The sequence below is a fragment of the Balaenoptera ricei genome, chromosome 10, assembly GCF_028023285.1.
Source record: "Balaenoptera ricei isolate mBalRic1 chromosome 10, mBalRic1.hap2, whole genome shotgun sequence".
NCBI classification, from domain to species: domain Eukaryota; kingdom Metazoa; phylum Chordata; class Mammalia; order Artiodactyla; family Balaenopteridae; genus Balaenoptera; species Balaenoptera ricei.
Genome location: NC_082648.1, coordinates 95,025,357 through 95,043,053, shown reverse-complemented (window position 1 = coordinate 95,043,053; position 17,697 = coordinate 95,025,357). Strand labels below are relative to the sequence as shown.

At 49.5% G+C, this 17,697-nt stretch overlaps 1 protein-coding gene across 1 annotated transcript in view; it reads left to right on the top strand.

The window, feature by feature from the left end:
- The first annotated feature begins 5,741 nt into the window (after positions 1-5,741).
- Positions 5,742-17,697, top strand: part of MYH9 (myosin heavy chain 9) — a 90,382-nt gene continuing 78,426 nt past the window's right edge. The window contains exon 1 of the mRNA XM_059936886.1: positions 5,742-5,956. The gene's annotated coding sequence lies outside the window, so the exon portion shown is untranslated. The remainder of the gene's footprint in view (positions 5,957-17,697) is intronic.

The window sequence follows — 17,697 nt, the reverse complement described above, 5'->3', positions numbered from 1 at the left end:
TCAGTACAGCACACAAGTCTTAAGTGTAGAAATCAATGAATTTTACATGTGAATACCCAGTGTAACCACCGACCAGACCAAGATATAGAACATTCCAGTATTCCAGAAGGTTCCCTTGGGTCCTCTCCCATTCACTAACTCTCTTCAAAGGGAAACTCCTGGCTTCTCTCGCTAGAGGTTGATTTTGTCTGCTTTAGAACTTCACAAGAATGGAATCATACAATACCTACTTTTTTTTTTTTAAATCTAAACTCTTTTGCTCAATGGTATATCTCTGAGATTCATTCAGTTAAAAAAAAAAAAAACAGCTTAATTAAGATATGTCACATACCATAAAGTTCATCCTTTTAAAGTAAACAATTCAGTTTTTTTTGTTTGTTTGTTTTTTTAGCATGTCACAGAGCTGTGCAACCATCTCCCACTATCTAATTTCAGAACATTTTCATTGTCTCAAAAAAAAAAACTCCCTCATACCCATTAACAGTAAATTGCTATTCTTTCCTTGCCCCAGCCTCTGGCAACCACTAATCTATTTTCTATCTCAAAAGATTTGCCTGTTTTAGACATTTCAGACACATGAGATTATACACTATGTGGTCTTTTGTGACTGACTCCTTTTACTTAGCATAATGTTTTTAAGGGTTATCTATGTTGTAGCATGTGTTAGTACTTCATTCCTTTTTATTACTGAGTAATATGCCATTGTAGAAATATGCCACAGTTTTGTTTATCCACTCATCAGTTCATGGATGTGTTGTATTATTAGTGTTACTGTGTTTTTTACACATAACACTAATTTGTTCTTTTTTATTTCTGTATAGTAGGCCATTGTATGAACATTCTCAATTTATCCATTGTACTGTTGTTGTTTTTTTATAAATTTATTTATTTATTTTATTTTTGGCTGCCTTGGGTCTTTGTTGCTGCGTGCGGGCTTTTCTCTAGTTACGGCGAGCGGGAGCTACTCTTCGTTGCAGTGTGCGGGCTTCTCATTTGGTGGCTTCCCTTGTTGCAGAGCACAGGCTCTAGGCATGCAGGCTTCAGTAGTTGTGGCACTCGGGCTCAGTAGTTGTGGCTCGTGGGCTGTAGAGCGCAAGCTCAGTAGTTGTGGCACACAGGCTTAGTTGCTCCGCAGCACGTGGGATCTTCCCCGACCAGGGCTCGAACCCGTGTCCCCTGCACTGGCAGGCGGATTCTTAACCACTGTGCCACCAGGGAAGTCCCTGCTGTGAACATTTTTGTACTTGCCTTTGTTGGGCCTGGGCACTCATTTCTGTTGGGTACATGGTTGAGTGGAATTGCTGATCATAGGTTATACAAGTATATTCAACTTTAGTAGGTAAAGCCAAACACTTTCCCAAAGTGGTTGTAGAAACTTACACTCCCACCATCAATTTATGAGAGTTTCAGGAGCTCATCTTTGCCAACACTTGGTATATTAATTTCAGCCATTTTTGTTGGGGTAGTGCTAACTCATTGTGGTTTTAACTTGCATTTTATGATAACTAATGATGTTTAGCACCTTTTCATTTGCTTACTGGCTAGTTATCTTTTTTATGTAGTACTCATTCAAGTCTGCCCATTAAAAAAAATTGGGTTGTCTGTCTTTTTCTTAACATAGATGTTCTTGATAAATTCTGGATACACACCCTTGGTTATATATAATGTACTGTAAATATTTTCTCCCAGTCTGTGGTCTGAGTTTTCACTCTCTTAAATGTATCTTTTGATGAATGAAAGTTCTTAATTTTAATGAAGTTCTATTTAACAGTTTTTCTGGGCTTCCCTGGTGGCGCAGTGGTTAAGAATCTGCCTGCCAATGCAGGGAACATGGGTTCGAGTCCTGGTCTGGGAAGATCCCACATGCCGCGGAGCAACTAGGCCCGTGAGCCACAGCTACTGAGCCTGCGCGTCTGGAGCCTGTGCCCTGCAATAAGAGAGGCCGCGACAGTGAGAGGCCCGCGCACCGCGATGAAGAGCGGCCCCCGCTTGTCGCAACTAGAGAAAGCCCTCGCACAGAAACAAAGACCCAACACAGCCAAAAATAAATAAATAAATAAATAAATTAATTAAAAAAAACACAAAAAACAATTTTTCCTATGGTTCCTGTGGTTTATACTTTTTGTGTCTTAAAATTTTTTTCCCTACTTCAAGGTCATGAAGAACTTTCTTCTAGAAGTTTTCTTGTTTAATTTTCACATTTAGGTCTTGGATTCATCCTAAACTATTTATCTCAAAGGTATAAGACAAGGGGTAAAGATTCATGTTTCCATGTGCAGATAGGCGACTGATCTAGCACCATTTATTAAAAAGACCATCTTTTCCCCACTTATTTTGCAGTGGCACCTTTGTACTAAATCAGATGACCATATATATGTGGATCTCTCAATTTTATTTTAAATATGTGTGTGTATAAAGATTTGAAGGAAATAAGATTTGTTAACAGTTGCTACAGTGTGCTGGTAAGGTTGTGGGTAATTTTGATTTGCCTTCTTTTTGGTATTTTTCTACACCAACCGTAATACTATTTTAATACTCAGACAAAAGAGATAAAATATTTTTCTAAAATATTACAAGGGTAGACACCAACGAGAGTGCAGGTTCTGGGAGATAGAGGAAGAGTTAAGCTGGACAGTAAGTAGGAGGGCTTCCTCATTTAGGGAAGGATCCAGGCTAGTAGATGGGGAGCAGAGAATTCAGAGCTTGGCTGACAGGCCATCTTCTGAGTGACCTCATTTTACTGGAAAGGGTGGTGTAGGAGGCTGAGGGTGAGGAAAATGGAAATGATCATTATCCATAATGTTGTGTTGTAAGTACACATTGCTTAGCCGTTTATAAAACACTTATAGGCCCGCTTCTGTGTTCCTCCCAACAGTCCTGCGGGCTGGGCAAGCCTCCGTGATTACATGCATTTTATTTATTTATTTAAATTTATTTATTTTTATTTTATTTATTGTTGGCTGTGTTGGGTCTTCACTGCTGCACGCGGGCTTTCTCTAGTTGCCGCGAGCGGGGGCTACTCTTCGTTGCGGTGCGCGGGCTTCTCATTGCGGTGGCTTCTCTTGCTGTGGAGCACGGGCTGTAGGCGTGTGGGCTTCAGTAATAGTGGCTCGCGGGCTCTAGAGCGCAAGCTCAGTGGTTGTGCATGGGCGTAGTTGCTCCGCGGCATGTGGGATCTTCCCAGACCAGGGCTCGAACCCGTGTCTCCTCATTGGCAGGCGGGTTCTTAACCACTGCGCCACCAGGGAAGTCCCTACAACCATTTTGCAGATAAGGAAACAGATGCTCTCTGAGTCCTGTTCAAGCATCCACTAAGGACCATTTCATGCCAAGCCTTGTGTCAGTTCTGGGTCCACAAATAAGGCATACTTCCTATCTGCCCTCAGGCAGCTGCTAGCAGAGAAAAGAGTTAAGTACATGGACAATTAAAATCTAGTGTGTAAATACTGTGAAAGATAAATTCAAGATGATGTAGGGGTGGACTTCCCTGGTGGTTAAGAACCCACCTGCCAATGCAGGGGACACGGATTCGAGCCCTGGTCGGGGAAGATCCCACATGCCGCAGGGTAACTAAGCCCGTGTGCCACAACTACTGAGCCTGTGCTCTAGAGCCCGTGAGCCACAACTACTGGAGCCCACGCACCTAGAGCCTGTGCTCCGCAACAAGAGAAGCCACTGCATGAGAAGCCCGCGCACCGCAGCGCAGAGTAGCTGCCGCTCGCCGCAACTAGAGAAAGCGGGTGCGCAGCAACGAAGACCCAACGTAGCCAAAAATAAATAAATAAAAATAAATTAATTAAAAAAAAAAAAAAAGATGACGTGGGGGTGAGTCTTTTTCTCCCAGTTTTGAAAAAATTATGCAAGTGATATATGTGTTAGAAATACAGATAAGAAAAAGAAAAAAATCAGTCACAGTCCTTCTGCCAAGACATAACCCCTACTTAGACTTTGATATAATGCCTTTTAAATCTCGTTCTCTCTCTCTGAGACATACATACATGTATACACATAACACACACACAAACATTACAAAAAAATAAATGAAATCCTGCTATCATAGCATTCTATAATTTGCTCTTCCTCACTTAGTATATTTTAAGTCAGTAATTACAAATCTACATACAATTTTTGATGACTTTCTGGGTACTATTCAACATGTGGATGTATCAAAATTTATTCAACCTCTTACATTGTACATTTACTTCTAATATTTAATGACTATAAACAATGTTGCAAAGAACTTTTAAACCCATCTTGGTGCACTTTTCCGATTATTATTTTATGATTAATTATCAGAGAAAATTGATCAATTTACTTTCTCACCTGTATCTCTAAACCTGGCTAACAGTGGACATTTTATTTATTTATTTATTTTAATTTGATAGGTGAAAAATGGCATCCCATGTAGTTTTGTTTGCATTTCAGATGACTAATTTTTTCATAATTACGGGCCATTTATATTTCTTTTTTTAATAGCCTGTTCCTTTTTTGGCTATTTTTATTTTGGAGTATTGGGGGTTTTTCTTATGGAAGCAGAAGACCTCTTTACATATTGTTGATAATAATTCTTTGTCACAGAGTTGCAAAATCTTTTTTCCAGTTTTCTCTTGCCTTTAGATCATACTTTTTTTGAAGCTCATTTGGGAGAATAGTCATGATAGGAAGAACATTCCAAAAGGAAAGAGTAATGAGAAATTTACCCTCTTAGATATAAAATGTATTATAAAGCTACCATCCTTAAAGTATTGTGGAACTGGCACAGGAACACACAGAAAGGTCACTGGATACAACTCAGAAACAGATCCAAGAATATATGAGTTCGGTAGGTGATGGTGGTGTTTGGATAGCTGGCTATTACAAAAATTATATTCGATTTCTTTCCCACTCCAGAATTAAAATGGATTCCAGATGGATTAAAAATGTAAAAAAATCTTAAAAAAACAAAATTAATCCTCTTGTTGTGGGCAGTAACCAGGAAAAAAAAAATGCGCTTTGCCTACCTAAAAAACCCCAAGAAAACATTTTGCAACAAATACCCGAAAGGAAGTGTGCGAGTTGACCACGTGGAGGTAAAGAGAGGCTCGGAAGGGCACTCCAGGCTCAGGGAACCCGTTCGTGCAAAGGTCTGGAGGCTGAAAGACGGCAGCATGCCCACTCTAAAGAGAGGGTCAGAAATCGAACTTAGGGCGCCCAAAACGGATCCGGGGCTGAGTCCAGGTCCACCCCCACAGGCCGTCTTAATTGTAAAATAGCACTTTTCCCATATATGGTACTTAATGTCTGTTCTGGTAGAATGACATGGGTCAGGGAAAACAGCTCGCGGGGCGGGGTGTCAGAAACCCGGACTTCCCCAGTCTGCTCCCGCCTGGCCTCGCCCTGGGTCAGGCAATGCGCCAAAATCCCGGCCGGGAGGCCTCTGCGAGTCTGATCCTCCTGATTGGACTCTCTCTGTGTCAATCCTCCTCCTGGAACCTGGCTGTTTGTTGGGCCCGCCCTAGGGGGCGGGGCTCCCGCCTAGGAAGCGCGGGGGAAGGTGGAGAGGGTGGAGGTGGGGGCGAATGGGGAGAATGAATTCCCACCCCTCTGGCCCCATAGGCTCCGCCCGCTGCCTTCCCACAGGTCAAGATATCTGTCCATCATGACCAGAAGCGGGCTGGAGTGGGTGAGACAACTCGGGAGGCGGGTTCGTCCCGCCAGGCTCCGCCCCGCAGCCGGCGCCCGGCTCGGAATGGGCCCGCGCGGAGAGGGCGGGGCGGGAAGGAGGCGAGGAGCCGAGCAGGGTGCGGTGAGGCGCGCATATCACCGCGGTTCCTGAGCAGGGTACCGAAGGCTGAGCGAGGCTGACCTGCTGCAGCTCCCGCCTCGCGCGCTCGCCCCATCCCGTAGTCGCCAGAGCGCTCGAGAAAGACCTCTCGGGAGAAGCAGCGCTTGTTCCCCGGGGCAGATCCAGGTCCAGGTGAGCGAGCCCCACCGGCGGGTCCCGCCCCAAGCAGACGGACGGCTACGGGACGCGCGGCGTCTGGGGCGAGCGGGCCGACGTGTGGTTCTTGGCCTCCGCGCGGCCGGCGACCGGCGCGGGCGGGCGCGAACGCTGCGGGGCCGGTCCGGGGCACCGCATCCTTCGCTCCGGGAGGGTCTCCCGGACCTCTGCGCGGACGCTCGGGGAAGGCGCCGATGGAAGCGAGGCCTCGGGGAGCAGAGGAAGGCTTCGGGGGCCGAGCGCTCCCCGGAAACCCTCCGTTCCCCCCGCCCCCTCCCGCTGGCGCACTCCGCCAGCCGGGCACCCGGGAGCCTCGACCTCCCTCTGCTGCCGGGACACGCGCCCCGCCCTCGCCTCGCCCAGTGCCCAAGTTGGGCAAACTTTTTAACCCCTTCTGGGGAGCCTCTGTCCCTTGGACCCAGCCGCACGGGTGAGGGAAAGGCGGGAGGCTCGGGGCGGGGGCTCCTTTGGAAGTTGCCCGGCGTTTTCGAAACGGAGGTAACGGGTAGGCGGGGACCGTTTGGCAGCTGTCAGGGCGTCCTCCTGAGTCAGAATCGGACAGTCCTGCTGCAGACATTGCGCTCGGCTGTTTCAGCCCTCCGCTCCAGACTTCCTCATTCGGCCGGCTGCGATCGGCTGGGCGGAGGAGGGGAACCGGGAGAAGTGCGGGTGGGTGCATGGGAAGGGGTACCCGGCGGAGACCGCGGCTCGACGCAGGAAAGACGCCCCTCCTCCCCCACAGATCCTCGTCCGTTGACTTTTGACTTCTGCTCCCCGGGAGAGGAAGGCCCGCACCAATCTCCGCGGGCCCGGCGCGCACCTGATTCCAGCGCACCTGCGGGCCGCCCCAGCAGGGCGGGGCGCGGGGAGAGCTGGGCCCTGCTCCTCTAGGATCCGGCCTGGGCTCTTGCATCGTTCCCGTTTGGGCCAGATCCGGGGTTTTCCACTTACCTCCCACCCCCACCCCGCCCTATGTGTCCGTGTGCAGGGTCCTCACCCCATGCTATCCTGGGGCCACGCCGAGGGCGGGACTGCATCCCCCCTCCCATGCCTCCCGAGAACCCCGGTGTCTCAAACAGGCCGAGTACCCTCCTGGACCAGGTTGCCGGCTGTCTTGAGGCGGGGGCAGGGCGAGCGTCGGGGCTGCTGTCTGCGGCCCCACCCAACCGGTGTGGGGGAGAAGGTTCCGGGGAAGTCCCAGGTCCTGGGGACCGGCGGTTCTCTCCGCTGGGCAGTTGAGAGGCCCAGTCGCTTCTCGGTTCAGTGCACCCTTTCCTGGGTTTAACAGGATTGCAAAGTAACTGTTGAAGGGGAAGAGCCTTAGCGCCTTCCTGCAACACTGTGGCCATTTCTCACTATCAGAGCCTGTAACCTCACCCGGTGCTTTATTCCCTTTTTGGTAAGGAGGGAGGCTGCTTTAAGGCCTATTTAGACAGTCACTTGATTAGTATTAGTCAGTTTATGTACAAGGCTGCTAGGGGTGGGGGGAGGGTACACAGATGTGTAATTGAGCAAATATTTAACTGGCTTCTCTGTGCCAGGGACTCTGCCAGGTGGTAGGGGGGTGAGGTTGAGCAAGACCTGGCCCCTGCCCTGGGGCATCTAGGGGAGAGCTGAAACAAATCTGCAGATGACTCTAATGTGAGGCGAAGATGACAGAGACCCCAGAAGGGTGCTGTGAGTCATGGGGATTCGGAGAAGGGAGCCAGCTTATCCGCGGGGGAACCCAGAGGCCTCTGCCCACGGGCAGTTGACAGTCCTCAGGGGGAAATAGTGGCCCAGTGAATGAAATACAAAAGCAGCCTGTGATGAGCGTCCCAAGCAGGCCGCAGACAAAGGACTCGAGGAATTCTGAGAGGGGGCCACTACTGTCTGGGATGAGGAGGGAAGCCGCCCCCAGGAAGGAGGACGTTGCAGGTTTGGCAAACCGAGGCAAGCATTTGGTGTCGGGAAAGTGAGGACTCATTTAGTGGATAATTGAGGGGTAATTAAAAACATCAAGAGATTGCTCCATGTAATTTGAGAGCCGCTGTGCCCCCAGATGGCTGCAGGGTGACACTGAAAAGCTCTACTCTTCACATTCAGCAAGTCCCGGCAGTGCCCGTGGGCAGATCCAGGTGCTGGGGTTGGCAGGCTCTGTTTGGGGAAGGGCAGCCCAAGAGGCGCATTCTGTGGGGCTCCTAGTCTGAAGGGCACATGAGGGGAGAGGAAGGAGAGGGGCAGGGCTCTCTGGTTTTTATTTTTTATTTTTAAACTTTTTAACCTAAGGGGCTGGAGATGGGACAACTTCCCTCTTACAGGATGAAGGACGCATGTTAATCACAGCTTGCCTCTTGCCCGTTTTTGCTCCAGAAAAAAACAAAACAAGGATCTGTTAGGGCTTTTTAAAGGGAGAAAAGCACACTCAGAAAATGCTGCATTGTTGTGTTGCCTGGTGGAGGGTATTGCTAGAAGCCAGGCTAGCTGTGCTTTCTTCACTTCCTCTTCCAGCTAATCCTTCCATAAAGTACTTAAGACAGCCCTTACCAGCTTGACATCTTTATTTCAAAAGGAGAGGCGGGCTTGGCTGTTGTTTTCCTCTGAGCCTGGCCCTTCCCTTCTCTTGGAGGGGGAGAAAGAGAAACCCAAGGCAAAGGGAAAAAAGGAAAAAAAAAAATCCGTGCCTTGACAGCTTCCTCCCAAGCATCATGTTCCAAAAATATTTAGAATAACAAAATCTGTGTGTCGTCTTAATTAAACAAATGTCCTAATTTGCCGAGCATAAAACAGCATCTCTGCCCGCAGGGGCAGGAAGTGCCTTTTCCCTTTGTGCAGCCTCAGAGAGTCACTGCCTCTCGGCTTTAACCCTTGGTGTGCTGAGCCCCTGGGCTTAAGCCCTCTGGTGACAATGGCGTGGAACCCTGGCTGCCCCCTGGGAAGCAGTGAGCCTGTGACTTATGGAATCCCGTTCTTCAGAGCTGGGAAGAGTGGGGTCGTGAGCTTTGGCACTAGGCAGAGTTCAGCTCCCGACCCTGACACTTATATGACTGTAGGCAAGTCATGTCACCTCCCTGAGCCTCAGTGTCCTCATCTGTAATATGGGAATCATGGTACTTATCCTGCAGGATTAGATGGAAGAACTAAAAGAAATAAAGCATATAAAGGGCCTGATATATAGTGACTATGTACGTTTTTAACTTAACTCCTGGGTTGTCAGGTGAGGAAACGGGAGGCGGGGTAGATGGATTTCCCGGCTCTTAGCTCAGTGCTCTTTGTACTTCTAAAACTGGTGAGCTTGTGTGTGTGCAGTGCTCATTGACCACAGAGCCCGAGTGGTAAAAACACAGGTGCTTCCGGGGCCCATCTGCTGATGCTTTTGGATGCTCTTGGTGATGAGCTTGTGCTCACTAGCCTTGTTGCAGGGCCCTGGCCCGGGCAGAAGGTACACAGACTCACTGCGATTGTAGTTCTCCAGCATGGTTTCCGTGATCTAGGAGAGAGTCAAGGGGTGACATGGAAAGAGCACTGGACTTTTAGTGTCTGGAGGCCTGGCTTCTAGCTCCGGCTCTGGTTGGGTGAACATTTGATTTTGGTAGAAGGTGCCATATCGCTCCATAAATGCATCATACCAGTTTATGTGTCCACCAATTATACCTGAGAGGGCCTGGGAAACTGAAACATGCACTTTACTTTCTCCAAGATTAATTTTAATTTCTCCAAGATGCCCCAGTTTCTTAGGCACTCTCATGCCCTGTTGGTAGGAGTCTAAGTTGTAACAGCTCTCTTTTTAGGAGGTGGTTTGGCAATATCTGTCAAAGCATTGTCTTTCTGACTGATTTCTAGGAACTCACCCGGCAGGTAAACTCAGACGTGCAAAAGGAAATGTCCGAGGATATTCTTTGCAGCATCGTCATAGAAAAAGACAGGAAACAAGCTAACTGTCCATTAAGAGGGTCAAATAAATCATGGCACGGCTGTACAGTGGGAATCCTTGCAGCCCTTAAAAAAATGAGGCTGACCTATAGGTACCGATAGGCCATACTCTTCAAGATATATTGTAAGTGGATAAAACTAGAAACAAAGTAAGATACATGTTGCTCCCTTTTGGGTGAAACAGGGTATGTCGCCTGGGCTCTATGCACGGAAAGCTACAGAAATCCGCGTAATAGTGGTTGTCTCTAGATAGGGCCCAGGAAGCCGGAGTCTGGGGTGAGCATTACTTTTTTCACTAGATGCCTTTTTATATGCGTTGCCCTTAAATAGTCAAAAATTCAAAATTTTCTTAGTTTTATTATCTATACAAATAAGTGGTTGGCTGGCCAGTCTTAGAGGTCTCCACTTTAAAATGCATTGCTCAGGATCCCAGATTGCACACTGAGTGCCTATAGTATGCAGGGAAGGAGGAAGGGTCTTAAAAATGGGCTGAATTGCTCTGTGGTTGGAACATTTTCGGGCCTGTTTTCTTCTCCATGATGTCATATTATCACCAGAGTAACCCCTTTAAACAAATGTCTACTCTGACCCACTCCCTTGTGTTCTGGAAAATGGTAGATGATTGCTTTTTCTCTGCAGTGTGAGAAAAGGAAGCCTGCAAGATGTGTCTGGAAAGTATTTCAGGATGCCCCTTTGCCAGCTTTCCCACAATCCCCCTGGCTCCAAACGGTCCTCTCTTGTCCTTGCCTGGGGAGACCACCCGGACCAGAAGACCAGACCTTTATTCTCTTGGGTCCTCCTCATTTGGAAACTTGGGGTCATTGCAACCCACCCCGTCTCCGGTTGTCCCTCACACATCTGGCCTGTGGTTTTTATGTATTAATAACATTGGAAAAGCCCAAATTCTTGAGAAAATGTGATCAGAGGGGTGTTTTGAATTGGAGGGCCCCGATCCCCTTCTCAAGGAGGACTGCCTTAGTCTTGCATGATGTGAGCCCCGGAGAAGACGTAGGCTCTGCTCATCACCGAGTTGGTGCTTTCAGCCAGTGGAAGACCCCTTCAGGGTCTCGGGCAGGGCTGTGTCCCTCCCAGGCAGCCTGTAGGCCTCCTGGAAAGATGGTGTGAGTCACACATGAGTACCCAAAATGAGCCTGCGTCTAAAATGGGCCTGCCACCCCATGGGCGGGTGGTTTGAAGTCTGGATGCCAACCTGTATCTGCCCCCTCTGCCCGCACCTGCCCCTCAGTCTTTGAGGGCACCAGATATTTGGGGAGCAGGAGGGGAGCTGCCCCCTTGCGTCTGATGCGGGTCTCTTTAAAAAGTAACTGAGGCAGGCAGGCAGGCAGGCTGCTGTTGGAATTTCTCAGGCCCCCATTCTGCCGACTGGTTTCTCCAGCCTGAGGTGATTCAGCACCCGGGATGGGACACAGCACACCCGGGCCTGGGCAGGTGGGCCCAGAGAAGGCTCCTGGCCAACCTTCGGCTGAGGGCGAGGCCGTGTAGGGAGTTTCTCCACAGCCTGACTCTCAGGTTCTCACAGCGGTGCCTTCAGCAGCTGTCTTCATCTCTAGCCTGGGTGGGGAAGCCTCCCGCTGTGGCTGGAGGGAACCTTGCAGGGCCTTCTGGAAGTTGCCACTGAAGGGTATGGCTTCCTGCCTGGGCAGGTTGGGCTGTGGCCTGCGGGGAAGTTGAAGGTGCAACTGATCTTCCCCCCGCCTGCAGGTCACTTTCTTGGGGCCTCTCAGAGGTCCTTGGTCCTTATGGTCCTTACCGTGTTGCCCAGAGGACCAGGGGTCCTCCACGGGAGGTCCCTCTCTCACCTCCGTGGATGTTATTTTGGGAACTTCTATCTCAGGTTTTCTTTTCCTTTCATTTAACTCTAATCCTGAATGATGCCCTGCTTAAAAGGAAAATCAACAGCAACAGGACAGTCCTCCCTACTGAATTTGCTTAGGATTGTAGAATGTCTGAGCTGGAAGGGGTCTTAGGGGTAGTGTAATTTTTGCTGCCTCCCCCCCAATTAGAGGAGTGAGTCGCCCAAGCTCATTCTGTGAGTTGGTAGAAGAAAGCTCTGGCCCCTGGTTTCCTTCAACCCCAGTGCCTTTCTCTCAAAATCACGTGGCCTCGCTTAAAAGTGTTTTTGAGCTGTTATCATGCCTTTCCTCAACTTTATGCACTGTTTAGCCCAGCAACACGTACTTAGCTCCTTTAATCTTCCCTCAAGAGTCTGTTTTTCCACACCCTTAATCTTTTTCTTTTTGGGGGTTGTCGGGGAGGGGCCCAAGGGTTAAGAAATGGGGTGAGAAGTGTTTCGGGTTTCTCTGAACTCCTTCCAGTTGGACAGTTCCACTTGGGCTGGAAGTTCCTGCAGCTCAAAAATCAATATTTCACATGGGGCAGCGCCAGGCAGCGAGCGGGTGGGCCACTCAGAGAGCCACACCGGCTTTCCACGGTCTTTCAGCCAGTTCTGGTTTCTAGTAATTTTAAGTCACTTAACGTCTTGGGTGATCGATGTGTTGTATCTTTGATACAAAACCCACGTAGAGGGAACCAAACCAGGGCTTTGGTATCTGGTGGAGCTAGGACCAGACCCTTGCCTTTCCTCCCACTGTTAGGCTGGAGCCTCAGTTTCCTCATCGGCCACATGGAGGTATCGCTTTCGTAGGCTTGTTGTAATTTACATATAAATATATGCCAAGTGGGCCAGTCCTTGTCCTCCTCCTCTTCCTCCCTTTTGCAGGTTGTCACCAACATCCTCTGTCCTCGGGTGGTAGGAGATGTACGTTCAGCTTTTAAAGATTTTGAATTTGCGCAACAAGCCTGTCCCTCGATAACAAGGTGCGGTGAGATGACTGAGGAACCTGCGAAAAGATTCCCTGGGCTTGGAGGCTGAGGTTTTCCAGGCCTGCAGCCTTTGCATTCTTCTCCCCAGACCATACAGTTCAACTGGTGACTGATCTGAGTCGGTTTAAGCATTTAAAAAAAGTGATTATAAAGCTGCCAGGGCACCTTTTTTTCGAGTTGTCTATGTTCAAAAGCCGCCACATTTCCTGTGTTTTGCATTAAGTCACAGGGCTGGAGAAGGCAGCTTCCTGTCTGATAAACATAAAGATGAGGCATTTGGAACCATTTGGGTGACTTAATCTAACTGGGCTGGAATGGGGGAGAAGGTTTTAGACCCCGCTGAACTGAGAGGTCAGAGGCGGGGTCTTTTTTCATCTTTCCATCCCCAGTTTCTCTCCAGCGCCGGGCATGGACTTGACCTCTCGTCCTTGTTGCATGAGTGGAGTTCAGGTCTCACTGGTACCTGTGCCCGTAAGCCTGGGGACGCGGAGGCCCAGGCAGCCAAAGCTCTAGATTGCCATTTAGTGATCTCTCCATTTCATAAAAGGCGGATGCTCGGTACTTGTCTGGAAATCTCTGGGGTAAGAAAGTTGGTGGCAGGTAGCTATTTTAAAGTTTTTGTCTATTTTTTAATATTGAAGAGCCAGCTGTTGGGTATTGATCCCAAATTTCTTGGCCAAGTCAGTCATCAGAGATGCCTTGGGCTCCTGCTGTGTGGCCTGCCCTGTGCTGGGCCTGCTGGGGCTTCAGTGGGGACGAGGGCAGAGAGTCCATCCCTGGCCTCAGGAGCCTTACCCTTTATTAGGGAGTTGGGACACTGGGACAGAGACTTGGGACGTTAGGAAGCCCGTGCCACCCGGAGTGAGCAGGGATTTCTGGGCATCTCGAGCCAGCTTCCTGGAGGCTAGGATCACCTGGGAGGAGGAGGGAAGATGAGGAAGGTGGGCAAGGAAGGAAGGAAGAGGCTCTGGTGGAGGGACACTGGCCTGGTAATCAGGATATCTAGGTTGAAGTCCCAGCTCTGCCCGTAATCGTAATAATAATAAGAGTTAAATTTGATTGACCACTTGCTAGGTACCAGGTGCTTTGCTTGTGCTTTTACATGAATTCTCTCATTTAATTCATTCCCAGGAGGTAGGAAGTTAATCCCCATTTTACAGATGAGGAGACTGAGCAGGGATTCAGACTCAGGCGCTCTGATCCCTGTGTGTCCTTACAGATGCCCTTCCCTCCTGGGCTTGCCTGTTCTCACTTGGCAGTGAGGGGTTGGACTGGTCCCTGAGTCCTCCTTCCTTGACAGTGGCCGAGAATTAATGAAAAGAGTAGAGCTTTGGGCCGGGGCAGAATGGGGCTCCTCATCCCTAGTGCAGTTGGCTGTTTGGAGCGAGGTTGCCAGTTCGATAGTGTTGCCTTGGCTACTGACTTCACCTTTAACCTCAACCGACCATTTTTCAAATGTGTGTGTGTTTTGTCCTAAGGGAGGGCAGCGTAAATCCCGGCTGCCGTGCCTGCCTGCTGTTGGCGGGGCCCTGGCTGGTCCTCACTGGGAGCCAGCCAGCCAGAGGGCCCACCACCATCTCCATAGTGGGCTCTTCTTGACATCAGCCCACTTGCAGACTTGCATTCCTCTTGCTTCATTTGTCCATCTGTCTATCATCATTCAGTAACCACTCCTCAGAGCTTTACAGTGTATGCTGGGTGCTTGCCTGGGTGCTGGGAATAAGGAGGGGAAGGAATCAGGGGCCCTTGTTTCCAGGAGCTGTTGGTGTCCCACCAGAGTGCTGGAGGCCCAGGGGGATCTGAGGAGGCTTCCTGGAGGAGGCAGCATCTGAGCTGATTGCAAGGTAGGGACGTGGCACAGCACGTCCAGGCAACAGGGCTGGGACCTTGTTCATTCACTCAGACTTCGGTGGAGCTTTGTTCAAGGGTGATGTAGGTGGCCAAGGCCCTCTGAGTCACCCTGGACTAGTAAAAGATTTCTTCTCCCCCTTAGTGGCTCCAGGCCCCGGCCCCATCTCTAAGCCCCTTAAGCAGCCCAAATGGCCCATTAAGGTCTGCTTCCCTGTGCCATTTCCTGGGAAATGTGGCGGTACGGGATTCCACTCCCAGGCCCTTAACCTCTGGGTGGCTGCTGGGAATTCTGCCTGTGTCCTCTGCTTATGTGGTCAGCAAGCACACTGTTCCCAGCTGAAGGATCTGGGATGAGATTTTTCATGGAGTGTTGAGAGAGACAATTGTTCCTGGAATAGGTTCCCTTTTTTTTTTTTTTAATTAAGTTATTTTTTATTTTATTTTATTTTATTTATTTTTGGCCGCATTGGGTCTTCGTTTATGATGTGTGTGGGCTTTCTCTAGTTGCGGCGAGCGGGGGCTACTCTTCGTTGCAGTGCGCAGGCTTCTCATTGCGGTGGCTTCTCTTGTTGCGGAGCACGTGCTCTAGGCGTGTGGGCTTCAGTAGTTGTGGCTCGCGAGCTCCAGAGCGCAGGCTCAGTAGTTGTGGCGCACGGGCTTAGTTGCTCTGTGGCATGTGAGATCTTCCCGGACCAGGGCTTGAACCCGTGTCCCCTGCATTGGCAGGCGGATTCTTAACCACTGCGCCACCAGGGAAGCCCCTAGTTTCCCCTTTTAAAGTAAAAGAAAAGCGGGGAGGGGAGGTTTGTTTATAGCACAAACAATATAATAACAAACCTGGCAAGAAGCAAATTTGCCCCTCACTCCATCCACTGTTTGCATTTTTCTGGGTTTCCTGTCCATATACTTGCATATTTTACAAAATTAAATGCTAAAATTAAATATTAAATTAGATACCGTCGTGTGTTCTGACTACTCAGTGCTGTAATATAAAGTTTCCTATGTTGCAGCAGTCTCCACAGTTATTATTTTAATGGCTATGTTATGGTCCATGGTGGGAAAGAACCATTATTGACTTTGCCAGAAAGTTCCATGGGTTTTATTGAGTCTTTTGGAAAGTCATTCATTCAGCAAATACAGAAACTGCTGGGTGGTTAGGATGTAGATGAATGAGACATCCCAGATCCTACCCTCAAGGGGCTCACAGTCTATACCCAGGGAAGAATCACTTCACTTGGGCGTCGTGGGTTGTGATGGTGGTGAGCCCTGGAGAAAGTGGTAGCTTAGCCGCCCTGGTAGAGTTGATGGAAAACAGGTAAAACCACTTTGTCATCAGTGGTGAGAAAGCGCAGGAATGTGGACCTGGGAGATCTTTCTGGGCTCATTGGAGGAAGATCTTTATGCCCTCCCTCCCTGAGTGGTTGGTTCATGCAGGTCTGGACCAGAAAACGCCCGGGGTGGGGTGGCGGTGGGCGGTAGTGAGGGACAGCGACTCCGAGGGACCATGTCAGTGGGGAGGCGGGGGGTCCTGGCCCTCCTGAGGGAGGCCCCTTGGTGACCACGGTGGGAGGCGGCCAAGGGTGGGGACAGCAGTGGGGGTGCGGTGGGGACGTCTGAGAATGTCCAAAGCCAGACAGGCCACTTGGGTTGTGCTATGGCTCCTGCCTCTGGGGAAGGAACCAACTGTAGCAACAAGTTGCAACAGTGTAGTTTTGTTGTAAAGAGGAAGTTGCAGAATCCTAGTGGCTGCTTTTGAGCAGACAGACATTTCCAACAGTAAAGGAGTTTTTGGGGGCGGGGTGGGGCGGGGCTGGGTGTGAGGGGAGAAGGCGGGTGGTCAAGGGCCTAGAAACTGGGCTACAGTGTCTTTGCTCTGGTGTTTTCTTTCATTCCAGATAAATGGCTTCTTCCCTCTTTCCAGCTGCCCTCTGCCCCTGTCCCCCAGCCCCAGCTTCTGGCTCAAGGGAGCCTGGCCTGAATGCTGCAGTCTTCCTAGAGCGCAGGAGAGAAGCCAGCCCCATCCCCGCAGGGAGTGAGAGGGAACGAGAGGGCCAGGGCGGGACGTGGTCACTGGGACACCTCCGTGGTTCTGTCTGTTTCAGGTTTTGCCCACCTCATTGGGTCCCCTCTCCAGGCTGCAGCGGCGGTTTGGATCAGTACTGGGTCCGCAGGGTTGAGGTTTGAGTAGGAGAGCTCTGTCCTGGTCCTCTGTCGTGTGCTCCCCGCTCCGTCAAATACACACTCAAAAAACCAAAAACGAACCCTAAACCTCACCTAACCTTAGTTTTTACATATTGACATTAAATTAGTAATGAGAATAAACCATTAGCTGGGAATGTCAGCACTTACTAGATTATAATGTTCCCTGGTGGTCAAGGTGAGGTCCAATGTGTATCTTTTTAAAATCTCCTGTCACCTTATTTACACTACTGTTTGGCGGTGATTATAGACTAGAGATTATCTTTGAATTTATTCTATTTAAAATTATTTACCAGCTTTTATATTGGAGGAGGAGAGGTGGGGCAGGAATAGAGAATTAGATAAAGCAGAAGGAGGCAGCGGGGTGTGGGGAAGGGAGTGGGTGACTCTAGAAGTGGCAGCGGGGTTTAAATCCCATTTTCACTCAGTTTATTTATTCATTAAATATGTATCAAATGCTGGCTGTGTGCTAGAGACTGTTTCAGTGCTGGGGATACATGACTGGATAAAAGTAACCAAAGTCTGTGGTTGACATTCCAGTGGGGAGAAGCAGACAGCAGCCAGACAAACAGGCTCACTGTGGCAGGTCAGGGTGGTGGTCATGCTGTAGAGAATGGTGGTCAGGTGAAGGCATGTACAGAGCACCACAGACCGGGCTGCTTAAACAACAGAAATTTACTTCTCACAGTTCTGGAGGCTGGAAGTCCAAGATCAAAGTGTCCGCAGGGTTGGTTTCTGCTGAGGTCTCTCTCCTTGGCTTGCAGATGGCCGCCCTCTTGCAGCCTCTTCACTCAGTCTTCCCTCTTTGCACACATCCCTGCTGTGTCCCTGTGTCCAAACCCCCTCCTTTTACTAGGACACCAGTCAGATTGGATTAGGGCCCACCCTCATGGTCTCATTTTCACCTAAAT